General features: G+C 42.8%; 1 protein-coding gene across 2 annotated transcripts in view; it reads left to right on the top strand.

The window, feature by feature from the left end:
• scml4 (Scm polycomb group protein like 4) overlaps positions 1-27605 on the top strand; it is a 154781-nt gene extending 127176 nt beyond the window's left edge. Inside the window, exon 9 of one of the 2 annotated variants that reach the window (XR_010972738.1) lies at positions 27377-27605. The gene's annotated coding sequence lies outside the window, so the exon portion shown is untranslated. Of the gene's footprint in view, positions 1-323; positions 8044-27376 lie in introns of those variants that run through there. The other variant, XR_010972737.1, reaches the window with a different exon arrangement.

The following is a 27605-nucleotide window of genomic DNA, read 5'->3' as shown; positions in this document are numbered from 1 at the left end:
ATTGTTGATGATTATTGATCTACGATGAGAGATTAGTTATCCCTAGAGTATTGAGTCTAGATATCTTGGAGAGATTACACCAAAGATATTTGGGAATTACAAAGTATAGAGTCAGGGCAATATATTCAGTATGGTGGCCTGGTATATGGTAAGAAAATTGAAGGGGTGATATCGAAATGTATCACATGTGCTATCAATTGACAGGAGATGAAAGAACCGTTCATATCTTCTTCTTGCCCATCCATACCTTGGGAGTGTCTAGGAATGTATCTTTTTGAACAAAAGAGTAAAATGTTCCTAATAGTTGTTGATTTTTATTCAAGGTGGATTGAAATTAAACAACTACAAGGTCAAAGTTCAGAAGCCATAATCACATCCTTGAGAGAAAGTTTTGCTACACATGGAATTCCAGACATTGTAAAATCTGACAATGGGCCGCAATTTGCAAATGAGTGCTTCAGGGAGTTAACAGCCAAGGTACCCTCAGGATAATCGTGAAACAGAGAGAGGTTTAAGGACTTTTAAGATGTAGTGAAAAAAGAACAAAGGTCTGCAACTAGCACTTTTAATTATCGATTGACACCTGTTCAGAATGGTTTAGCACCATGTGAGTTGTTAATGGGAAGCAGTTTGAAGACCCAACTTCCTACACTCACAAGTACACTCAAGCCACAAGTAAGTGCAGAAGACTTGGAGAAAGTGAGGGAAAGAGAGGATAGAGAGTGGTCGAATCAGTCAGAAAATTTTGACAAACATCACAGAGGAAGAAACTTGGCAGATATCCAACCTGGGGAATCAGTTTGGATTAGAGACCAAAATCAGCATGGAGAAGTGATAGAACAATCACCACATCCACGATCAGACATTGTCCAAACTGACCAATAGATAAGAAGAAACAGAAGGTCATTGGTGATGATACCAAAGTAGCAGCAAATACAAGAAGGACCAATCTTCTCAAACGTTTGATGAACTAGTAATGCTGCAATCCTCAAGTAACCCAGAGAACAATCTGAAAGGAGAATGTGAGTGATCCAATAGGTCTACTCAAGCACTGCAATGTCAGAAGGAGAAACTAAAAGACTCAAAATCTCAAACCCCTTCGAAAGAAAGAAGACTGCGTTATGGTCAACTTGTGAAAATGCCACAGCAATTATCAATCTGAAAAGAGAAGTCAGAGACTTGGGGGGAGAAGTAGTTTAATGTAATATAGGGTTGTTATTGGGCAGAATATGTAAATAGACTGTGAGCATAATCGCAGGAAGTGAAGTAATGTAATCTGTACAGAACCTCATGAAAGAGTTGTAGTGGAAGCCTTAGACGCAAGACTGTGCAAATAAACTCCTGTTACTTTAACCCTCAGACTCATCTATAAGTCAATGGTTATCAGAATATTACAGTGCCTAGTTATTTCATAGTTGCTGGAGATGTGATTTTACCTTAAATTTGCAAGATGCCTACACGGCACCAACCCTGGAAGTGGAAGCAACAGAATACCCTGAAAAGGCCACGGTAAGTAGACAGGAGTAGGAGTGTTTTACAGATCCTGCAAATACTCCTGGGCCACCAGCACACCCATTCCTCTCCTCACTATTGACAGCTTTTTGTCTCCCTATTTTCCCCCTCCCAACCTCCCATTTCCCCCACCCGGTTTTCCACTCTCTCTGCCAGCTCCAACCATTCCTGCCAGCTTTGGGCAAGAGACAGTGCAGATTTTGTAAATGTAGAAAATATTTCTTTTATTTTAAAAGAATAGTCCATTGAGTTTTGTTGTGAACCTGATTAGTATTGCCAACACAATATAGCTGTGGCATTACTGACTAGGTCTGGAAAGTAATTAAGGTTACAAATTGAACAGCAGCAGCTCTAATGGAAGATCTATATTAACTTGTACTGTATGTGTCTACATGTGACGCAAGCAAAGCAGAAATGCCTGCCAATGATTCTTAATGAAATATTGTAAAAGTAGTGCAGTATTGTTTTTTTAATTTTCTGTGGCTACAATTCATCATGAGTGGCTTAGACTCATACTCAAGAACAGAGTTGAATAATGATTTTCCAAGTTTCTGAATTTCTCAGTTTACTCTGGTTAAATACAGTTCTTGTATATTTGTTTATATAATAACTGGCTTGTGGATTCTGCAGAACATGTGGGATCTATGGTACTGGACACTGATGGTGGAGGTTAATGTCCAAAGTATCAGTTGTGAATTATTAACACTCACCATACAGATGGGACATAATGAACAAGCAGCAGGTCAATTCAATGGCAGAAATTATCTAATAAGCATGTCGCTCATAATCATCTATTATAAACACAAGCCACAGATGTAAGCATTCAATATGAACAAATATATAATATAAATATTCATTATTTTTTTTAATTTAAATTTTAACCTTAACAGAGATTTGCCTTTATTTGGTCTCCTGCCTTCCTGCAGCTTTTAGAAATGCATTCTTTGGCGGTGGGCATTGTTGGCAAAGCCACATTTATTGCCTAGCCCTGACTGTGCTGAGGTGGTGGCGGTGGGGCAGTGATATAACTGCCGGGAGTAGCTGCCTCGGTCCTGACATGGTTCATTCACTCTAAAGAGGGTAACACCCACTGAGCAGCTACCTATAGGTTACTAGCATCATTTCAATTAAAAAAACAAGACTTTTCCTCCCCTTGAATTATCACTGAATACTCACTCTGTGTCTTGTGAAAGCAAATCCATTTTGGGTCATCTTTACAAATCACTGCTGAAAATTTCCTCGGAGGTTCTCCTGATCTGCAGCTGTAAGATTGGCAGAAGCTCCGTTTGGGGGGTAGGGGAGGCTACCCAGGATCTCTGCCAGAGTTAGGGTGGCCAATTGGAAATTCCCAGCCTGTGTCTTATTTCTTGAATAAGTAATCTAGGTTATAGTGGTGCTAATTAAATGCATGCTGGGATAGTGAGAGAGGGAAATCAGCTCAACACATTTCTTTTATAAAAGAGTGACTGAAACTGATTTTAAGACATAAATGGGGTCATTGTATCTTTTGCTGATAGTGTTCACAGGCAATATTAGATCAGCCACCCATTCATTATATGCCTCGCCTGATTGTTATTTCCATCAATGGGAAAGCTGTATAACAGGTAGCTGATCCAATAATTACCCTGCTTACAATATCACCGAAAGTTAAAATTAGCCCATGATGTGCAGATGGGATTGGGGCATTTAATAACTCTAGTTTTACTTGATTTAATTGCTACATATAGTTCCTTTCAATCTTTAATGCTATGGGTGTGATTTCCACACTGTGTAAGTTTTATTTGGGGCATGCCCTTGTTGTAACACCAATTCTTTGCCTGTAGTGTATGCAGACCAAGCAGCTGCCAGAGCAGTGTATTTCTCTAACAAGTGTTAAGATGCAGGGCTGCAGTGCTTAACAGATCAATGTCGATGTCTGTGGTTTTCCTGGTCATTTACAGTCTGGAGTAAATGAGGGGTGAGTCTTGTGTATTATGATCCTGTGATATAATTGTCCTTATCTTGTGTTTTGTAAACTATCTGTGATATATATGTACATTTACCCTGTGAAGTGTGTACAGTACCCTGTGATATATGTGTATGTTATCCTGTAATGTGTATATTGCCTGGTGATGTGTACATTATTCTGTGATATATGTGTACATTATCTTGTGACATATCCACATATCATCCTGTGGTATGTGCATTATCCTGTGACATTTGTACACATTATTCTGCCCTGTTATACATCCCTGATTCCACCCAGTTTTGTTTCCCTTATTATTATTTTCTTCTTTTGTCTTTGTTTAGTTACCTGCCTGAGCTCCAACAGTTTGTGGCATTAAATTTACTTTACAAATAATTCAATGTTATTCCAGACAGTTGCAAAATGCAGTCAGCCTCATCTGCTGTTGCACTACATTTAAAAATTGGAGATTGCCTGGCAGTGATTACAGGGCAGTAATCCTATTGAAAGATTCACACGGCACATGAACCAAGCACAAGTGTCTAAAGTATTGTATTATTTTAAAACCAACACACACAGCACTTTGTCTCGAGCTGCTGCCTTTATTTTGAGATGTCTCCAACTTCCTCTAGTCCTCTTCCAGTGGCCGTCACCAATTGCACTCTAATAAACAGACCAACATCTGTGTTACAACAATACCAAACAAACATACAAATATATACGCATATACACACACATACACAGCCTCTTGAAGGAGGTGGCTTTATTCCATTTTAGGGCCTCTTGTTTCAAGCAGCAGCTGCCATTGCATTGCTCAAGCCCGAAATGCATGATGCTATCCACACTGAAGTATTAACAGTTGTGATGTAGTTTCTACAAGTTTGTTGACTAATTTAATCACTAGCTGATAACAGAGAAATTGTTCACTCAATATCTATAACTCTGTGCCAATATATAATGTCACTCTATTGGAACATGTTGCCAATAGCTATAGAAGCTGCCACTTTGCTTTGTTGGTTAGCAGGAACACCATTGCTTTATTTCGTCAAGTAACCCAATTTGGGAGGGGGAGAGTAATGAAGGTGCAAGGATTTGCCCAATTGATTTTATTTCTCTTCCTGTTTTCTGGTGCTGCACAAATGATACCAATATCCATATCAATCAAGCTCTACTACTGTCTGGTTGTGGGAATATTTGGAAATCAGTTACTAAAGTGTGATATTTAAATCTGATGGGAATTGCCAGAGAAATAGTGAACTGAATAATAGGCTGCAAATATTGCAAATCTGGAGCTGAGCTTTGAGCTGAATTTATAGTTAGCCATTTTGGGTTCATGTGCAAACGTCTGTCCCAATTTGGGCCATTTTAGTTTCAAATATCCCTGTCCTTTTACAAAAAAAAAGTCAGCAGGTTTGTAAAATGCAATGAAATATTGGCGCTATAACCAGGTCTTGTCAGAAATTTCATTCATCATTCCAGCTGAGAATCATGGTTACAGCCACAACACTAATGGTAGGTGAATCTGGTAAAAGGAGGGGTATTCCCGACTTTGCAGTGCTGGTGGGAATCCTCGCCTAGCGGAAAACCAGGAGCGCAGGCCACACTCCCATCCCATTTGCTGTCAGTAGTTGAAGCTTCCTGCCAGCAGCGCAGTCATAAAATGACCCTTTAGAGTTTATTTATTCCCGAGTGGTCAAGTGTGCTCTGCCTTTGTTGGACTGGTGGCAGCATGGACCAGCCTTCAGAAAGACCCGAACAGTGTAACCTGTCAAAGCCAGCATAAATTCATACACTTTTCTCTCCAACTGAGTCACCTGTCCAATTCATGCTGCATACACCTTACCACCACTTATTAAGTATTCAACAAAATTTTACTTGTTTTGAGTGAGTTTCTGGCAGCCATTTCAAGAGTACTGTGGTTTAACCAGAGTTTGTGGTGGAGGCACTAGTTGTCAACTATATAGTTGCACTGCCATTAGCAGTGAGGAGTCATTTGAAAATGAACCACTACTTTATGTGTGCTCACATGTGTTAAAATGAATGGTTTGAGTTTACAAAGGTAATTTGTAGCTTGACCCTAACAAGTTAACAACACCTTGGAAGGTGAAGTGGACAAGACCAAAGGGAGGTTGGGCCGATCGATCTTTCAGTCTATCCTCTGCTTGATAAGGCCTTCTGCACTCCCCAAGGCTCATATTTTAAAGATTTTTGGATTTCAGTCTTGGATTATTGTTAGTGCTAGTGTTAGATAACTTTATTTTACCGATTGCTTTGCTGTATGGCCTGCCTCCAGTTCTTGTGTGCTAATTCCAGCATACACTTATTACCCATTGCCTTTCATTGAAAGCAGTGCATGCCTTTGCAATGTTAAGATTAGCATGATTGAATGGATATTGGTTTCTTTGCTTTACTCCATAATTTATGAAAAACAGAAGATGTCCAAATATTTTTGGAAATTTTATGAAGTGAGAATGTTTAAGGATATTATTACATTTTACATGGAAATCAATTGCTGGGAATGCCTAACAGAAATAGTATCTGAAGAAGAAAACTTTTACTTTCATTATTTTCCAATCAATATCTTGCCTCTAAACTTGAACCTGACAAAAGTAACCACACTGTGTAGTATTTTTCTGATAATTTGTTTTAAAAGAATTTGTCTATTAATGTATCACTGTTCATCTGTGCAGTTAGAAACGGGAAGCAATGGGAAAATACCTGTAACTGAAACAGTCGCCTTATTTTAACAATTCAGTGTACTCAGCCTATGGGACCTTAGGTTGTATATAATTGTTGATTAACTTTATTGTTATAGAATCAGATTATAAATTGTAAACTTGAATAATGCCATTTTCTCGTGTTTACCATTCATCTCTCTGGAGGAGAAACCTCTAACATTTTCAAATCAACCTTCAACACCATAGCATTAAATCCACTGTACCTCTCTTTTCCTCTTCTGTTATTCCACATCTGATCTACTCTCCATTACCTCCTGTCATTGTACATGACCTCCATCTATATAGTGTGAACAGGAATGATGGTAGAATGGCAACAGAGTCATTTACGGCACAGAAGGAGGCAATTCAACCCATCGAGTCTATCCCGGCTGTCCATTGAGCAATCCACTCAGTGCATTTCCCCCTCTTGATACCTGTAGCCCTGCAAGTTTATTTCCTTCACTTACTCATCCAATTTCTTTTTGAAATCATTGATTGTCTCCACTTCCACCACCCTTTTGGGCAGCAAGTTCCAGGTCATTACCACCTGTTGTGTAAAAAAAGTTCTTCCTCATATTCCCCCTGCATCTCTTGCCCAAAACCTTCAATCTGTGTCCCCTAGTCCTTGTACCATTAGTTAATGGGAACAGGTTTTCCTTGTTTAACTTATCATAGCCTTGTACACTTATATCAAATCTCCCCTCAATCTCCTTTGCTCTAAGGAAAACAATCCCAACTTTTCCAACTTAACCTTGTAACTAAAATCCTCCATCCCTGGAACCATTCTGGTAAGTCTCCTCTGCACCCTCTAAAGGACCCTCAAATCCTTCCTAAAGTGTGGTGACCAGAACTGGATGCAGTACTCAGCATAACTTCCCTGCTTTTGTACTCAATGCCTCTACTTATGAAGCCCAAGATCCCATATATTTTACTAACCACTCTTTCAATATGTCCTGCCACCTTCAAAGATCGATGCACATGCACCTCCGTGCCATTAAGTATATATTGCCTCTCCCTATTCCTTCTGCAAAATGCACCACCTTACACTTGTCAGTATTAAATTCCATTTGCCACTTGTCTGTCCTTTCTGCTAGCCTCTCTGTCCTGTTGCAGGCAGTTCATATCATCCTCACTGTTTGTTACTTTTCCAAGTTTGGTGTCAATGGCAAATTTTGAAATTCTACTCTGTATTCCAAGATCCAAGTCATTTATATATATATATATAAAAAAAGCAGTGGTCCCAGCACTGACACTTGGGGAACCCCACTGTCAACCATCCTCCACTCTGAAAAACAACCATTTACTATGACTCACTGTTTTTTGTCCTTAAGCCAATTTTTTTAAATCCAGTTGGATGCTGACCCTCCTATTCCATGGGCCTCAATTTTGTTAACCAGCCTTTTATATGGTGATGTTTCTGTCTCTATATGAATGCATGCAATGATATCACTGCCTCAGTGTTAATGAATGACAATATCACTGCATTTAAAGTGGTCAGTAACAATGGTATGACTGCCTTTATAGTAATGCCAATGATGTCACTGACTCCATTGCAATCAGTGACAATAGTATTATTACCCATGTAATAAGGAATGCCAATGGTATCGTTGTCTCTATTTGCAGTTAATGGGAATGGTATCATTGCCTATTTACTCGTGAACAACACTGGTATCTGCCTCTTTAACAATCATTATCAATGGTATCACTGCTAATATAGTAATTAATGGCAGTGGCATCTGTGTCTAATTCTCTTCATTCTTTTGGTGTAAAATATGTTTGTGTAGCTTTTTACTGTGATTTTGAGAGAACTGACAATCATTTAATGTATTTGTTACCAAGTTTAAATAAAAAAAAAATAAATGCACGTGGAGGATTAGGTGTGTATTTAATGTTGTTAGTTATCAGCTTCCTGTAAATAAATGAATAACTCATTGAAATTGAATTTTTGTATTCAAGGTTAGAGTGGCCAAGAGTGGAACACTTTTCCTATGTTCTGTCACAATTTCCTCCACTTAAACATAACCCCAAAATGATTGTCTTCAACAACTGCCTTAAATTTCATAGCATTGCCTTGGATTCCATCAGCCCCTGTCCCAGGCTGTACCAGACCGTTTGCAATCACAGTAGCTTTTTCAAACTTAAGCTCTGTCTCTGTCAAAAAGACCACATTGTTTCACATCTGTAACATTCTCCCCCTCACTCTGCCTACTGTTGGAACTCTCCTTCGTGTCTTCATCACCTCCAAAGTCAGCTATTCCAAGACTCCCATGTCCAGCCTCCATCTGCTGGAGACGTCAGTGCAGAAACTCTACTGCCTGTCTCCTATGGACTAAAGCCTGGCTACCCTACCCGAACCCAACGAGACCCGACGACATGTGTCAGGTTCGGGTCGGGTCTATATTCTGAGTCCAGCATTCGGGCTCGGGTCGGGTCGGGGTGGACAGTGCTGCTTCCGGGACGTCACGGGATCAGGCTCACCCATGATTCCCCACAACTCCATCAGCAGGAATAGCCTGCTGCCGGAACGGATGAACGATATTCATGTCGGGTTGGGCACGAAAAATATTAAAGGACTCGGGCCCTGGTAAGGTTTGGGTTGGCTCTGGTCGGGTCTGGCCCGGGTCAGGTTTTAATTTTATACCTGAGCCAGGCTTTACTATGGACAGTGAGACCAGTGGGGAGATTAAAGAGCAAGAGCACAGCGAGACCGGCAGCAGGGATAAAAGGGCAGTGGAAGAGAGCAAGAGCACAGAGAGAGAGAACGGAGAGCAGAGATAAAGGAGCAGTGGCAGAGAGCGAGAGCACAGAAAGAGAGGCTGGTAGCAGGGATAAAGGAGCAGCATTAGAGAGAGAGAGCACAGAGAGAGAGACTGGCATCAGGGTTAAAAAAGCAGCGGCAGAGAGCAAGAGCACAGAAAGAGAGACTGATGGCAGGGATAAAAGAGGTTGGGGTAATCAGAGCGAACCTACTGCGTTCGGAAAAAAAAGATCAAAGTGCGACATCACAGGAAAGTAGATAACTGATTAGTTAGTGAGTATTTCACTTCTTTCTAAACTAGGGCAGTCATACAAACTTTGAGCTGGGAAATTAAAAATTTCAATCGGGATAAGTATAACATTAAATGAATTTGTATTCGCACAAAGCAGGTCTAGAGGCATTAATTAAAATTAATAGTTTAATCAAGCTACTAACTAGATTCTAAAACAAGGAATAGAGATTTTCTTTTAGATCAGGGATGGGCAGCTGAGACCTGCTGCTTGCAATTCCTGCGGCATGTGGGAACTTCAGGACACGTCTGGAGTCACTGCAGAGCATCAGGGAGCAGGAGAGTTTCCTGGATTGTATGTTCCAGGTGATGGTCACACCACAGATAGGAAGACTTCAGGATAGTAGATGGGTGGCCATCCAGATAAGTAGGAGGAGGCAGGAGGTGCAAGAGTCTTGGGTGTGTGTGACACTCTCAAACTGGTACTCAGCTTTGGAGACTGCTGGGGGAAGTCCAGACCATGGCACCAATGGGCAACGAACTGCACAGGAGGGAAGAGCAAAGAGTAGAAATGCAGTCATTAAAGGCGATTCCATAGTTAGGGGGACAGACAGGCAATTCTGTAACTATCATTGTGAGTCCTGCATGGTGTGTTGCCTCCCTGGTGGCAGGGTAAAGGACATCACAGAGAATATTTTGCAGGGGGAAGGGGGTGAGCCAGAAGTTGTGGTACACGTCAGTACCAATGACAGAGAAAGGGCAGGTATTGAGGTCCTACAGTCATATTTTCAACAGCTAGGGAGGAAGTTAAAAAGTACTACCCCAAAGATAGTAATCTCTGGATTACTGCCAGTGCCATGCACTAGTGAGAGTAGAAATAGGAAAATGGGGAGGATCAATGCATGGCTTGAAGCATGGTGCAGGAGGGAGGGCTTCAGGTTATTGGGGCATTGGGACCAGTTCTTGGGCAGGAGGCACCTATTCAAAAGGGATGGGTTGCAGCTCAACAGTACTACGACCAATGTCTTCACAAGGAGGTTCGCTAGTGGGGATTGGGAGGGTTTTAACTAAATTGGCAGGGGGATAGGCACCAGCATATAGAAGTAGAAAAGAGGAATAAGGTGCATAAAGTGAGAGTGTTGGATTGTACCAGAGAAGGAAATAGTACCATGTTAGATAAAAGCAGACCAAGAAAGACTTCGCAGAATACAAAGACAGGTTTACAATGCATGTATGTAAATCAGGGTTGTCCAACATATGGCCCGCGGGACAGTATCCATCCCACTGAAGGTTGCATATGGCCCGTCAATCTGCTCGTGGCTTGGCTCTGATTGATGGCTCCCCTTACATCAGGTAGAGGGGGTAGGCAGGACCTGTGTCTGATGGGCAGACAGGACCCCTGTCTGTGATTAGTCATTCCTTGTGACTGACAGGGGCTGTGCAGGTGGGCTTAGCGCTGATTGGTGTGATGCAGGACAGGCACCCTGGGATTGGCCACCCCTGTTGCTTTCGTGCAGTTTAGTAAATGTCCTGTATCCTACACACTTGGCAACTTCCTGCCTCCACTTGCACCAACTTAAATAAAACAGACATGGTAAGTATCTGGTTGTGGGAATGGCTGCTGCGGGGAACACGGAGCAGGGAACAAGGGAAATGCAGAGAGAGGAGGAGAGACAAAGACGGGAGGGGGCGAGAGAGGGGGGAGAGTGAGAGAGAGTGTGGGGGGGTAGAGAAGGATAGAGTGGGGGGAGAGAGACAGACAGAGAGGGAAGAGAGAAATGGAGGGGACGGGGAGAAGAGACAGAGAGCGGGTGAGGAGAGAGAGAGAGCCAGAGTCATAGAATCATTTATTCACGGCACAGAAGGAGGCCATTCGGCTCATCGAGTCCATGCCAGCTCTCCACAGAGCTATGCAGTCAGTCCCACTCCCCAGCTCGATCTTCATAGCCCTGAAGTCTATTTCTCTCAGCATCCAACTTCCTCTCAAAGTCATTAATCATCTCCACTTCCTGTGGGCTGTGAGTTCCAGGTCATTACCACCCGCTGTGTAAAAAAAAATGCTTCCTCGTATTTCCCTGCATCTTTTCCCCAAAACTCTCAATCTGTGTCCCTTAGCCCTAGAGGAGGGAGAGGGAGAGAGGATGAAAGAGAGACAGGGAGACACAGAGAAAGCATGAGGGGAGAGGAGGGAGAGAGATCAGGGTGTCTCCTGACAGATGGAAATCTATCCAGAATACTCTGTATTTCTACATCAAGTGTGCGGGCAGAGACTGACTACTTATGCAAGTGAAAACAATGCCAGGTATGTCCCTAAATCAGTTTTCAATATAGTGATGAGAAAGTAAGTCAATACATAAGTCTTCTCATTTAAAGCTTCTTCACAAAAATGCACATTTGTTATTGTTTTGATAGCAGGATAAATTTTTAATGCCTTTAATTTTCCAAAATTTGCTCACCGTCCCCTATGTGCCCCCCCCTGCCAATGAGAAAAGGTTGTTGGACACCCCTGATGTAAATACACAAAGTGTGATGATTAAGGTTGGTGAGCTACAAGCACAAATAGTGGTGTGGAAATATAATGTAGCAGTTAATATTCAAGGATACAAAGTATTCAGAAAAGGGAAGCAAAAAAGGGAGGTGGGGTGGCAGTACCGATGATGGAAGGCATTGTGTTAGATTTAGATTTAGAGATACAGCACTGAAACAGGCCCTTCGGCCCACCGAGTCTGTGCCGACCATCAACCACCCATTTATACTAATCCTACACTAATCCCATATTCCTACCACATCCCCACCCGTCCCTATATTTCCCTACCACCTACCTATACTAGGGGCAATTTATAATGGCCAATTAACCTATCAACCTGCAAGTCTTTGGCATGTGGGAGGAAACCGGAGCACCCGGAGGAAACCCACGCACACACAGGGAGAACTTGCAAACTCCACACAGGCAGTACCCAGAATTGAACCCGGGTCGCTGGAGCTGTGAGGCTGCAGTGCTAACCACTGCGCCACTGTGCCGCCCCTTATTGGAAAGGGCGGTTTTCCTTGAGAGGACAAGGACAGAATCCATTTAGTTAGATTTGAGAAGCAAAAATGGATGATCATGAGACTGGGGGCATCCTACAGGCCTCCAAATGGTGAGAGAGAGAGGAACAAATCTGCAGGGAAATCACAGAGATGTGCAAGAACTATAGATTGGTGATATTGGGGGACATTAATTACCCAAATATCAGTTGAGTATTAGAGTAAAGGGTAAGGAGGGGGAGGAATTTCTGAAATGTGTTCAGGAGAATTTCTTTGACCAGTATGTTCCTGCTCCAACTCGGAAGGAGGCATTGCTGGATCTGGTGTTGTGGAATGAGGTGAGCCAAGTGTCTGTGGGGAAACACTTGGCGAAGAGTGATCATCATATCATAAGATTTAGACTAATAATGGAGAAGAGAAAGGAACAATCCAAAGTAGACCATCTAAATTAGAAGAGGGCTAATTGCAATGGGCTGAGAAGGGGGTAAAATGGAACCAAAAACTGTCAGGAAAATCTGTAACGGAAAAATAGGTGATCTTTCAGGAAGATATTCTTCTTCAGGTACAGGCTAGGTACACTTCAACAAGGGCGAAAGGTAAGGAAACCAAAGCCAGGGATCCTTGGATGACAAGGATCAAGAGAATATGGTAGAACAAAAAAAGAGGGTGTATGATGCATGTCAGGTGAATTCTTCAAGTAAGAACCAGGTCAAATGCAATAAGTTGAGAGGGGACGTGAAGAGGAAAATAAGACTGGGAAAGAGAGAATATGAGAATAGAATGGAAGTCAACATAAAAGGGAACCCAAAAATCTTCTACCAGTTTGTAAATAGTAAGTGGGTAATAAGAGGCAGGGTGGGGCCTATTAGAGACAAAGACTGTGATATGTACGTAGAGGTGCAAGGCAAGGCTAGAATACTTAATGAGTACTTTGTATTGGTGTTTAATAAGGAAGAGGATGCTGACAAAATATTGGTAGAAGCAGAAATGGTAGAGGTATTGGATGGGGTGAAAATTGAAAGGAAGGATGTACTGGAAAGGTTGGCTATGCTTAGAGTGACTAAATCGCCTGGTCCTGATGGCTTGCATACAAGCTTGCTGAAGGAAGTGGGGACGGAGATAGCGGAAGGGCGTACTATAATCTTCCAATCTTCCCTAGATTCGAGGGAGGTGCCAGAGGATTGGAGAGTAGAAAATGTGACACCATTATTCAAGAACGGGTGTAAGGACAATCCAAGTAACTACAGGCCAGTCAGTTTAACATCTATGTTTTAGCATTTAACAGCTCCTCTGATATGTCTTTTTCCTCAACCACTGTGGTTGACAGGGTGTTCAAACGTGTTCGTCCCATTTCCCGCACCTCTGCCCTCACGCTGTCCCCTCTTTCCCAGAACCGTGACAGGGTTCCCCTTGTCTTCACTTTCCACCCTACCAGCCTCCAAATACAAAGAATCATCCTCCGCCATTTCCACCACCTAGAGCATGATGCCACTACCAAATGCATCTTCCCCTCCCATCGGCATTCCAAAGGGATTGTTCCCTCCACGACACCCTGGTCCACTCCTCCATTACCCCCGACACCTCATCCCCTTCCCATGGCACCTTCCCATGCAATCACAGGAGGCGTAATACCTCCCTTTTACCTCCTCTCTCCTCAGTATCCAAGGCCCCAAACACTCCTTTCAGGTGAAGCAGCGATTTACTTGTACTTCTTTCAATTTAGTATACTGTATTCGCTGCTCACAATGCAGTCTCCTCTACACTGGGGAGACCAAACGCAGATTAGGTGACCACCTTGCTGAAAACCTCCACTCAGTCCGAAAGCATGACCCTGAACTTCCGGTTGCTTGCCATTTCAACACACCCCCCTGCTCTCATGCCCACATTTCTGTCTTTGGCCTGCTCAAGTGTTCCAGTGAACATCAATGCAAGCTCGAGGAGCAGCACCTGATCTTTTGATTAGGCACTCTACAGACTTGTAGACTGAACACTAAGTTCAATAACTTCAGAGCATGACTGGCCTTTTTGATAATATTTTATTTTTTAACCATGTGCCTGCTTTTCATGTAGTCAGAGCTGCTCATTATTCCACTATTCCACCACCTTCTCAAGGGCAATTAGGGATGGGCAATAAATGCTGGCCTGGCCAGCGAGGCCCACATCCCATGAACGAATTTTTAAAAATTAACAGTTTCTTTGGACTAATGCTTTGTCTTTCACCACAAGCATTAACACACGCTTTGCCTTTGTCCCAGGACAGCTTTGTTATTTAATCTCCCTCTGCCCTATCAAACACCTTCCTCTTTGTTCTCTCCCCCACCCCGCCTCCCTTTCACTTGCTTAAAACCTAATTCTTTTCTAACCTTTGCCAGTTCTGTTGAAAGGTCACAAACCTGAAACGTTAACTTTGCTTCTTTCTCCACAGATGCTGCCAGACCTGCTATTTCCAGCACTTTTTGTTTTTGTTTCAGATTTCCAGCATCTGCAGTATTATGCTTTCAGTTTAACATCTATGGTGAGTAAGGTTTTAGAAACAATAATCAGGGGGGAAAAAAACAGGCACTTGGAGAGGTTCAAGCTAATTAAGGATAGCGATCACAGATTTGTGAAAGGCAGATTATGCTTGACTAATCAAATTGAATTTTTTGATGAAATAACAGAGAAGGTTGATGAAGGGAATGCAGTGGATGCTGACTATTTAAATTTGAAGAAAGCCTTTGACAAAGTACTACATAAAAGGCTGGTTAACAAAATTGAGGCTCATGGAATAGAAGGGTCAGTGTCAGCTTGGATAATAAATTGGCTTAAGGACAGAAAACAGTGAGTAGTGGTAAAATGGTTATTTTTCAGACTGAAGGATGCTAAACAGTGGTGTTCCTCACAGGCCAGTGCTAGGACCACTGCTTTTTTTATATATATAAAATGGCTTGGATATTGGAATGGAGAGTGACATATCAAAATTTGCCAATGAAACCAAATGTGGAGGCCTGGAAAACAATGAGTTGATACAAATCAACTAAAGCAGGACATAGACAGGCTAGCAAAATGAGCAGACAAATGGCAAACGGAATTTAATACAGAGAACTGTGAGATGATGCATTTTGGCAGAAGGAATGGCAAGAGACAATATAGACTTAATGGCACCGTTCTAAAGAGTGTGCAGCGACAGACAAACCTGGGGATACATGTGCATTGATCTTTGAAGGTGGCAGGACATATTGACAGAATAGTCAGCAAAGCATATTTTTTTTTATTCATGGGATGTGGGTGTCACTGGCTATGCCAGCATTTATTGCCCATCCCTAATTGCCCTTGAGAAGGTGGTGGTGAGCTGCCTTCTTCAACCGCTGCAGTCCATGTGAGGAAGGTACACCCACAGTGCTGTTAGGAAGGGAGTTCCAGGATTTTGATCCAGTGACAGTGAAGGAACGGTGATATAGTTCCAAGTCAGGATGGTGTGTGACTTGGAGGGGAACTTGCAGGTGGTGGTGTTCCCATGTATTTGCTGCCCTTGTCCTTCTAGTTGGTAGAGGTCGTGGGTTTGGAAGGTGCTGTCTAAGGAGCCTTGGTGCATTGCTGCAGTGCATCTTGTAGATGGTACACACTGCTGCTACTGTGTGTCGGTGGTGGAGGGAGTGAATGTTTGTAGATGGGGTGCCAATCAAGCGGGCTGCTTTGTCCTGGATGGTGTCGAGCTTCTTGAGTGTTGTTTGAGCTGCACCCATCCAGGCAAGTGGAGAGTATTCCATCACACTCCTGACTTGTGCCTTGTAGATGGTGGACAGGCTTTGGGGAGTCAGGCGGTGAGTTACTCGCCTCAGGATTCCTTGCCTCTGACCTGCTCTTGTAGCCACGGTATTTATATGGCTACTCCAGTTCAGTTTCTGGTCAATGGTAGCCCCTAGGATGTTGATAGTGGGGGATTCAGCAATGGTAATGCTGTTGAATGTCAAGGGGAGATGGTTAGTTTCTCTCTTGTTGTAGATGGTCATTGCCTGGCACTTGTGTGGCGCGAATGTTACTTGCCACTTATCAGCCCAAGCCTGGATATTGTCCAGGTCTTGCTGCATTTCTACACGGACTGCTTCAGTATCTGAGGAGTCACGAATGGTGCTGAACATTGTGCAATCATCCACGAACATCCCCACTTCTGACCTTATGATTGAAGGAAGGTCATTGATGAAGCAGCTGAAGATGGTTGGGCCTAGGACACTACCCTGAGGAACTCCTGCAGTGATGTTCTGGAGCTCAGATGATTGACCTCCAACAACCACAACCATCTTCCTTTGCGCTAGGTATGACTCCAACTAGCAGAGAGTTTTCCCCAATTCCCATTGACCTCAGTTTTGCTAGGGCTCCTTGATGCCATACTCGGTCAAATGCTGCCTTGATGTCAAGGGCAGTTACTCTCACCTCACCTCTTGAGTTCAGCTCTTTTGTCCACGTTTGAACCAAGGCTGTGATGAGGTCAGGATCTGAGTGGCCCTAGCGGAACCCAAACTGAGCGTCACTGAGCAGGTTATTACTAAGCAACTGCCGCTTGATGGCCTTGTTGATGACACCTTCCATCACGTTACTGATGATTGAGAGTCGGCTGATGGGGCGGTAATTGGCCGGGTTGGACTTGTTTTTTGTGTACAGGACATACCTGGGCAATTTTCCATATTGCGGGGTAGATGCCAGTGTTGTAGCTGTACTGGAACAGCTTGGCTAGGGGTGCAGCAAGTTCTGAAGCACAGGTCTTCAGTACTAGTGCCAGAATATTGTCAGGGCCCATAGCTTTTGCAGTATCCAGTGCCTTCAGTCGTTTCTTGATATCACGCGGAGTGAATTGAATAGGTTGAAGTCTGGCATCTGTGATGCTGGGGACTTCAGGAGGAGGCCAAGATGGATCATCAACTAGGCACTTCTGGCTGAAGATTTTTGCAAATGCTTCAGCCTTATCTTTCGCACTGATGTGCAGGGCTCCCCCATCATTGAGGATGGGGATATTTGTGGAGCCACCTCCTCCAGTTAGTTGTTTAATTGTCCACCACCATTCATGGCTGGATGTGGCAGGACTGCAGAGCTTGGATCTGATCTGTTGGTTATGGGATCGCTTCGCTCTGTTTATCGCATGCTGCTTACGCAGTTTGGCATGCAAGTAGTCCTGGGTTGTAGCTTCACCAGGTTGACACCTCATTTTGAGGTATGCCTGGTGCTGGTCCTGGCATGCCCTCCTGCACTCTTCATTGAACCAGGGTTGGTCTCTTGGCTTTATGGTAATGGTAGAGTGGGGGATATGCTGGGCCATGAGGTTACAGATTGTGGATGAGTACAATTCTGCTGCTGCTAATGGCCCACAGCGCCTCATGGATGCCCAGTTTTGCATTGCTAGATCTGTTCGAAATCTATCCCATTTAGCACGGTAATGGTGCCACACAACACGATGGACGGTATCCTCAATGTGAAGGCGTGACTTCGTCTCCACAAGGACTGTGCGGTGGTCACTCCTACCGATACTGTCATGGACAGAAGCATCTGCGGCAGGCAGATTGGTGAGGACGAGGTCAAATATGTTTTTCCCTCGTGTTGGTTCCCCCACCACCTGCCGCAGACCCAGTCTAGCAGCTATGTCCTTTAGGACTCGGCCAGCTCGGTCAGTAGTGGTGCTACCGAGCCACTCTTGGTGATGGACATTGAAGTCCCCCACCCAGAGTACATTTTGTGCCCTTGCCACCCTCAGTGCTTCCTCCAAGTGCTGTTCAACATGGAGGAGTACTGAGTCATCAGCTGAGGCATATGGGCTTCACAAATAGAAGTATTGAGTACAAAAGCGGGGAAGTTATGGTGAATCTTTATAACATTCTGGTTAGGTCACAACTAGAGTATTGCATCCAGTTTTGATCACCACACTTTAGGAAGGATGTGAGGATCCTTGAGAGGGTGCAGAGGCGATTTACCAGAATGGTTACAGGGAATAAGGGATTTTTAGCTACGAGGTTAGGTTGGAGAAACGGAGCTGTTCTTCTTGGAGCAAAGAAGATTGTGGGGAGATTTGATAGAGGTGTACACGATTATGACAGGTGTGGATAAGATAGACAAAGAAAAAATGTTCCCATTAGCTAATGGTACAAGGACTAGAGCTCACATATTTAAGGTTTTGGGTAAGAGATGCAGGGGGGTTGTGAGGAAGAACTTTTTACGCAGCATGTGTTAATAACCTGGAACTTGCTGCCTATGAAGGTGGTGGAGGAGAGGTAATCAATGATTTCTAAAGGAAATTGAATGGGCAGTTGAAGGAAATAATGTTGCAGGATGACGGCGATAAAGCAGGGGAATGGGACTGACTGGATTGGTCTACAGAGAGCAGCATAGACTTGATGGGCCAAATGGCCTCCTTCTATGCTGTAAACGACTCTGACTCTCTTTGAGTCCTCCCATGCTCCAAGTCCTGTTCCCGCATCAACTATGGCTACACTGACCTACATTGGTTCCTGGGCCCCCAATGCATAAAATTTAAAACGGTCAGTCTTGTGGCCTCACCCCTCCTTATCTCTGTAATCTCCTCCATGCCTGGAACCTTATCCACTGCTGAATGCCCCATTTATCTGATGAAAGGTCAGCAATCTGAAACATTTTAACTCTTTTACTCTCTCCACAGATGCTGCCTGACCTTTTGAGTGCTTCCAGCATTTTGTTTTTATTTCAGATTTTCAACATCCACACTACTTTGCTTTTGTGACTCTGATCTCGTGCATCCACCCTTCACTCCACCATTAGCGGCCATTCTTTCAGCTCCTTAGGCCCTACACGCTGGTATTCCCTCCTCGCAAATCCTCCCTCCTCTTCACTATACCTATGGTCACCCCTTCTAACTATCTCCACTTTTAGCTCAGCATCCATTTTTCCCTTATGTATCTGTGACATGCCTTGCGATGCTTTATTCCAAGTTTAACAATGCTATATGAATGCAAGTTGTTGTTGGAGCGATTCAAATCAGCAACTGGCATAGGCTGGCCAAATCTGTCACAGTGGAGAGGTCTGATGTGTACAGACATGAAGGTTTTAACAACCAACGGACAGCTGGTAGATACCTACAAGAAATATGTCTTCATAATCCTGTGCCTATAAATAGACATGGATAACTAGCATGATGCCTACTGAGAGACATAGTGAAATGTGGAACAACACTACATCCACCCACTGTTGTAGGAATGTACACTGAAGTTTCAAGCATTTATTTTTTTGGCTTCATATGCAATACACGGAGGGAAAAAAAAAATCACAAATACATTTTTTTACATTACATGGAAAGAAACACCCCATGACTTTCTGCTTTAAGGAACTGAATGACATGGTTATTTTGAAAATTAAATTAATGCCGCATTATGCTTGTCTACAGATATAATTTTTCTTTGAGGTCCTTATGACTGCACGGCCCCAGCATTACAGAGAGCTGTAACACACCCAACATCTTGGTTCTGTCTACATGGACTGAAGGCTTCAGTTAATTTTATGCAAACAATTTGCTTTATTTTTAAACTTTTAATAAATAATACTATAAAATGTTTAGGAAGCGTACTGAAATAAGATATAAAAACACTACAAGGTCTTGTTTACACTTACATAACTGCATTTGAATATACAAGTAAAGTTCTGTTAAAACAGGTCACATAAATGTTCAGAAACCATTCAACACTAACAAGTATAAGAAAATTGGGTGTTTTTTTTTGTTAATTTTAAACAAAATTGTTAAGTGACACTGAAGCTGGCATTCACAAAAACAATGCAACTACACAAGCAGTAAATTAAGGCAGCTGTTTTTTCATTCGTCTTGAAAAAGAAACACTAGGAATGAGGAAGGAGATATTGTTCAATAGAAATTGACTAGGGATCATTTCTGCACACAAAGAAAAGGGAAGACCCGCAGTGCACACAGAATTTGTCTTTTATCTTTGCAGGCGTTTCAGTGGAGATGTGTGCTTTTCATAATTAATGTTAATTTTGCATTTTTAAAAAAGATAAGAGTGCAAGTTATTTCACTGTGGAATTTTGGCAGCTATTGATGTGGGAACTAAGATTTCTACCGTACATTATTTTACAGGATTTTATTCAGACTCTTCCTGTTGAAAGAATGTTTTACTTTATTTCCCCCATCCCCCGGCCAATAAAATTACCATATGAAAAAATCCTGTTGACTTTAGTCTATATTTTTATGTACAGTATATCCATGTACACATGCAAGTGTGCATCTGAATACACAGTATATATGTAATTGGACGTGAAATTTGGTCCTTCAACTATTCATATTCAAACACAGTGCGTTTGTCAGAAATTTCCATGTCTTCTAGTTTAATGACTTTCCAGGTCTATTTTAAACGGGGTAGTGGCTGACAATAAAAACAAGAAATACTCAGCAGGTCTGGCAGCATCTGTGAAGAGAGAAGTTCTAATGAAGGGTCACTGACCTGAAACGTCAACTCTGCTTCTCTCTCCACAGATGCTGCCAGACCTGCTGAGTATTCCCAGCATTTCTTGTTTTTATTTCAGATTTCCAGCATCTGCAGTATTTTGCTTTTATTTTAGTGCCTGACTAAACTGTCTCGTGCTAAAAATTCAAATTCCAAGACCAGTGCGTACATATACATACACAATTCCATACATTTCCCTCTGTGCGTAAACTGGTTTGTGATGAGTTTAGTCAAAGAATTTTCTTCAACTTTACACACAGCAGAAAATATGCACTGGGAGTAATTTTAACTTTTGCCAATAGTGTAAAGTGGGCGATGTTGAATTGGCCGCCCAGTATACACCTTCGCTTCAACAGAAACTGAAATCGGGAGAGGTGTGTAACTGGCGAGCGATCTGACATCGTTCATTTTACACTATCGCTAAAAAAATGAATTGTCCCAATTGTGCCTGTAGAAGTTATATATGTCAATTGTATATATATAATATATAGATACGTTCTGTGAAAATTCACAGATATTGTATAGAAGCCGTAAAATATCTATAGTTACAGAGGCTTTTGAGTGAATGAACAGATGAGCACATATTATCAGACAATCAGGCTCTCAGAGTATAGAACATGATTATAACTGAATAGATACCCTGTTTTGCTCGGCAGGCTTAATGCAGCGTTGCCAGCCATTATCCACACTGTACGGGAGAGAAAGAATTGTTGAGGCTTTTCAATCGTATGTAGGGTTACCTTTTAAACAATCTGAATTCAGCATTTAAAGACAGTGTTGATTCAAAACAGATTTGGCACTGAAAAGAACTTTGACATCTAATAATAAAGCAAATACCCAGAGCCCATTAAGCAGGTGAGTTAGGTAGTGATACTGCTGTCTTCTACATCTGCTGGTCTTTCACATAGGCCGGGAATTGGTACTTCAATCCCTCAAAAATGACTACCTAATATTGTTAGTGTATCACACATCAAGAATCTCTCACGAGTAAACCTCGACTTCAGTAATAGCAGCTGCGGGGACTCAGTTTTACTAATTTTTTTTAAATCCAGAAAAACAGTTGAACAATACATCCTTTCCAAATTGTGTCTATTGTTATCTGCACTGATTTCTGCAACTAAAGCCTGATTGTAATCTATTATAATGCATACAAGTTTCCCATAACTTTGTCCAACTGTGATCAATGTTATCACCATTGGGAAACACACATACAGTTGTCAACTGTTGGGAATCCGATGCAGGTAATGTTCTATACAGCTTCCGTAGAATAACAGTTATGTAGAGAAGAACGGTTCAGTTCTGTGCTTTAAAAAAAATCTGTGAAGCTAAACTACCTCCTCAGACAGGACATAAGGGATAGTTTTTCGAGTTTGTGCTCCAGGCAGCAAACATCCCACAGATATTGCTACATATCAGGAATTTAGGCACGCGTTGACAATGATTTTCTGACCACTGAGAACAGTATACAAGCCTAGTTTTCAGCGTGCTCTAGATGGGCGAGGCTTGCTGCCGGGAGTGTGACATTTACTTCCATATGTGCAGACGATAGAAGCATATAATCAGGAAACGCCGCATCCCAGCCTGCGATTTTCCGATCATTCATGGCCGGAATATCATTGGTTAGGGATGAGGAAGTTCTGAATTATATGCTCATGGCATGAAGCTAAACAAAACTTGTGTTATGGGTAACAAATGGGTAGGTGTGGGTTGCATGGAGAACAAATTGGTGGTTTTGAATGTGCTAGCAGGTTACGATACAGTCGTGGGTGTAAGTACCCTGTGTCCTGTTTTTACTGGACCAATTAATGTGCTTGCAATTTCAACGCAGTTGTTTAACTTCTGTATTAAATGGGCTAACAACTGTTCTAACAGCATTGAGAGGAATTCAGAGAAACACATTAATCAGTGTACTGAGAATAGTTCAGAGACTCAATTAAATCTGCTGGTCAGGTGACATCATAATGCAAGAGAAATAAATCATGAGAAGGAGGTTAACAGCCCAAACATTTGTGTTTACTTTTCAATTGAAGCTTTGAAGAGTTAATAGCCGGCACATACCTCCAGTTAACTCAGTGTCACAACTAATCGCCACAATTCTCCAGCATGTGACGGGAAGAGGAGTCTGGCATTATATCATTGGGCCAGAGCGATGCGGCTCTCCAACAAGATGAGAGAGTTGTACACTGCTTTACACAGGTATAACACTTTTGCAGATGTACATTAGAAGCAGTAATGTGCTTGAGGGGGAAACTGCGAAAGCATTGCAGGCATTGAGTACTCGCTAGACATTGCTGGTTTCAAATATATTTCCCTGTATCATAGCTAGATAATATATAGCCACCATTGAATGGCAATCTTCAGTAGAGCTGAGTACTCCTCTCCCAGGGAGCAGATACATGTGACTGAATAGAATGCCTTAAGACCAGACTTATAAACCTTTGATAGCTCTGGATGTTATGGGTCAATTAGTTATTTTGTATTGGGGGTGGGGTGGGGTGGAGGGAAGAAAAAAGTCATAAAATTGAGCTGCCCACTGACTGTACAGAATGCACTTGTGGTACAAGACCTGTTGGCATAATACATGACACTGATAATGGTGAAGAGTTTTACATCATCGTAAACATTGCATTTGGAGTGACTGCGTCATTTTCAGCCCCACCCAAGACTATATGCCTCAGTTATGACTGTGCCCTCTGCATGGTCACACTCCTTCCTTCATGTCCCAGAGCAGAAATGATCCCATCTTTTCAATCTAATTGGGTTTTTCAATGAAATTGGGTTTGCGCAGGAGCACAAAATGGGCAACAGCAGGTCTGCAGCCGGTTTTACATCTGTCCCACGACCATTGAAAGCAAACATCGAGCAGGATGTAAAAGCGGCTATCATTCGCTATCGCCCATTTTTCGTTATTGCCCCCAAACCAATTTCCGCCCCTAGATATCTAAATTTACAAAGAATTGAAGCAATTGGGAGGGGGGAGAGAGGGGGAAGGGGGAGAGAAGGGGGAGGGGGAGATGTCTGTAACAAAAGAACTGAAGGTGAGGCAGTACAGGCAAAGAGAATTCCTGGTGGCTGGTATCAGTAGGATCTTGGCTCTGACATATTTACCTGTATTCTCCATTCAAGGAAACAACTCAGCTCTGCTGGGGATGATTGGGAAGAAAGGGAAATCTATGTAGCAACCAGACTGAAAATCAAATTATGAAAATAAATGTAGATAAAATGAATTCTTACACTGGCATTAGAAGAAAAAATATAACTTGTCTAATCCCATTCTAAAACAATGCGTGTTCATTTTAGGCAGTGTCAACGTCAAGCAATCTCCCAGTCAGATGCAGAGTAAAACTCCTTTTTACTCAGAAAAACAAAGTGCCTTTGGCACAAACTTGGTTTCCACACCAACCATCGCGTGGTTTCTCAGTGCAGTTGCCAATGAATGCCCAGATGTAGGCAGTTATGTGCTGGGGGTTCACGCTCATGAGCAGCTGATTCGACTTGGGCAAAGCTCATCTGTATTGGACACATCCAGGAGAAAGATTTTCATCCCATCAGTCTGGGCTGGTTCTGAACCCAGTGGCAGGAATTCCCTCAGGGATCTGTGCTGAGTCCCCTATTGTTTGTCATTTATATAAACGACATAAATGACAATGTGGGGGGTAGGATCAGTAAGTTCGCGGATGACATAAAGATTGGCCGAGTGGTTAACAGTGAGGTGGAGTGTCTTGAGTTACAGGAAGATATAGACGGGATGGTCAAATGGGCAGAAAAGTAGCAGATGGAATTTAATCCTGAAAAGTGTGAGGTGATGCACTTTGGAAGGAGTAATGCGACACGGAAGTATTCAATGAATGGCCTGACACTGGGAAGTTCCGAGGAACAAAGGGACCTTGGTGTGTTTGTCCATAGATCTCTGAAGGCAGAAGGGCAGGTTAATAGGATGGTGAAAAAGACATATGGGACGCCTGCCTTTATCAATCGAGGCATAGATTACAAAAGCAGGGAGGTCATGTTGGAGTTGTACAGAACTTTGGTAAGGCCACAGCTGGAGTACTGTGTGCAATTCTGGTCGCCACATTATAGGAAGGATGTGATTGCATTGGAAGGGGTGCAGAGGCGATTCACTAGGATATTGCCTGGGATGGAACATTTAAGCTATGAAGAGAGTTTGGATTGGCTTGGGTTGTTTTCGCTGGAGCAGAGAAGACTGAGGGGTGACCTGATCGAGGTGTACAAGATTATGAGGGGCATGGACAGGGTGGATAGGGAGCAGCTGTTCCCCTTAGTTGAAGGGTCAGTTACAAGGAGACACAAGTTTAAGGTGAGGGGCAGGAGGTTTAAGGGGGATTTGAGGAAGAACTTTTTACCCAGAGGGTGGTCACAGTCTGGAATGCACTGCCTGGGAGGGTGGTAGAGGCAGGTTGCCTCACATCCTTTAAAAAGTACCTGGATGAGCATTTGCACGTCATAACATTCAAGGCTATGGGCCAAGTGCTGGCAAATGGGATTAGGTAGACAGGTCAGGTGTCTTTAATGCATCTGTGCAGACTCGATGGGCCAAAGGGCCTCTTCTGCACTGTATTATTCTGTGATTCTTCTGTTCGGCTGCCGTAACTTTAGCGGAAATTGTATAACTCGGGATTCTGCCGACCAGCCGCGTTTCTTCCATCTTGCACCGAAGATACGCCGAACGAACGGAAGAAACCCCGCAAGGAAATTCTCCATTAAGTCTCAAAAGTGAGAAAGGTAGTGTGACAATGCAGGACAGCAGGCAGTCACTCACTGGTCTCGTAAATTAAAAAATAGTTTAAAGTCAATGATTTTTATGTGAAGGAAAAATAAGGTGTGAAAATATAACCGTGTGAAGGGGATTTTATGCGTAACTGCAGACTAAGTTACCCGTTTATTATTTTATTTTGCAAGTCGGTACATCAAGCCACTCAGGATAAATGGCGTTTTGATCATCGCAAGCAAAAAGTTGTGCACTCACATCAAACTTTCTTTCTGTCTGAAAAAGAAAAATGGGAATAAACCTGCATCCCCAATTAGTTTGGCTGGAAAGCACTAGGGCGTTACCTCGACATCAGACCATCCTTCATCACTTCAATTGCTTCCTGATTGGCTCTAGGTACAACTTATTTGAAAATGATGCACATTCTTTACAATCTATGAGATGCAGCATATAGTGCAAATTCATATCACATTGAAAGAATGTAGGGTATTGATATTTGAAAAGTATATTAATGGCAGCACATTATCACCCATTCTAACTCTTGTAAAAAAAAAAATCACAATTTGAGCACGGCAAATCTCAATTGTGGGGATGGACAATTCAAACATGGGAACCATTATGGGTTTGGCGAGCTTATCCAGTTAATGGTTAAGCTTCATGGAACCAGGAGGGTCTGTGCTGACACAGTTGAGGCAAACCATAGGAGCACTATAATTGGTCTCAGTGGGCCAGGGATACGAATATCAGGTGAATTTTCTGTTATCCATCACTGTCCGGTTATCCCTGCTGGGTGTCAGTGTTAGTGAATGGCGGGTGAAAGCAGGATCAGAAGCAAAATACTATGGATGCTAAGAATCTGAAATAGAAACAGAAGTGCTGGAAATACTCTGCAGGTCAGACAGCATCTGTAGAGAGAGTAAACGTTTCAGATCTGTGGCCTTTCATCAGAACTGGAAAAAATTAGAAATGTAGCAGGTTTTAACCAAGTACAGAGGCCGGGAAAGAGGGGCAGGGGGAGAACAAAAGGCACGGTTGAACTTCCAGACTGAACACTGAGTTTAACAATTTCAGATCATAATCTCATTTTTTTTTTGTTTATGGACAGCAGTTGTTGGTGATGATTCTGGTTTTCACATTTACACTTTAGACGCACTTTTTGTTCTTTGCTTGTGCTATTACCATCAGCTTTTGTCAAGCACCATTCCTTGTCATTTAATTTCTCCTTCCTTCCACCCTATCACCGACCTTTCCTCTGGTTCTTCCCAACCTCTCTCCCCGCCGCTATACTTGCTTAAAACCTGTTACATCTCTAACCTTTTCATCAACCTGAAACGTTAACTTTGTTTCTCTCTCCACAGATGCCGCCAGACCCTAGTATAGGTAGGGGAATTGCCCCTATTATAGGTAGGGGAATATAGGGGACAGGTGGGGATGTGGTCGGAATATGGGATTAGTGTAGGATTAGTATAAATGTACACATTGTACAGCGAGCTCGCCACTGGTATCAGACCCACCGGCCGTCCATGTCTCCGTTATAAAGACGTCTGCAAACGTGACATGAAATCGTGTGACATTGATCACAAGTCGTGGGAGTCAGTTGCCAGCATTCGCCAGAGCTGGCGGGCAGCCATAAAGACAGGGCTAAATTGTGGCGAGTCGAAGAGACTTAGTAGTTGGCAGGAAAAAAGACAGAGGCGCAAGGGGAGAGCCAACTGTGCAACAGCCCCAACAAACAAATTTCTCTGCAGCACCTGTGGAAGAGCCTGTCACTCCAGAATTGGCCTTTATAGCCACTCCAGGCGCTGCTTCACAAACCACTGACCACCTCCAGGCGCATATCCATTGTCTCTCGAGATAAGGAGGCCCAAAAGAAAAGAGAAAGAGTATAAATGGGTGGTTAATGGTCAGCACAGACTCGGTGGGCCGAAGGGCCTGTTTCAGTGCTGTATCTCTAAATCAAATCAAACCTGCTGAGAATTTTCTGCATTTTTCTGTTTTTATTTCAGATTCCCAGCATCTGCAGTATTTTGTTTCGGAAGAATCTCGGCTTTGGTTAAATCACATGCAAGAAATACAGCAGCGGAGACTTTGTGAAGAGCCAGGTTGGACAGTGTGTGGGACGACAAAACGATCTTGCAGATGCTCTGCAATCTTGCTTGTTTAAAGAATGAAACATCTTTTTTGGAGGGAGCGGAGGGATGTATTTAATTGTGAGGAACTCATCGAGAGTAAAAG

Source organism: Heterodontus francisci, chromosome 3, assembly GCF_036365525.1.
Source record: "Heterodontus francisci isolate sHetFra1 chromosome 3, sHetFra1.hap1, whole genome shotgun sequence".
Taxonomy (NCBI): domain Eukaryota; kingdom Metazoa; phylum Chordata; class Chondrichthyes; order Heterodontiformes; family Heterodontidae; genus Heterodontus; species Heterodontus francisci.
The sequence above is the reverse complement of the archived record's forward strand: the minus strand, read 5'-3'. Positions and strand labels throughout refer to the sequence as shown.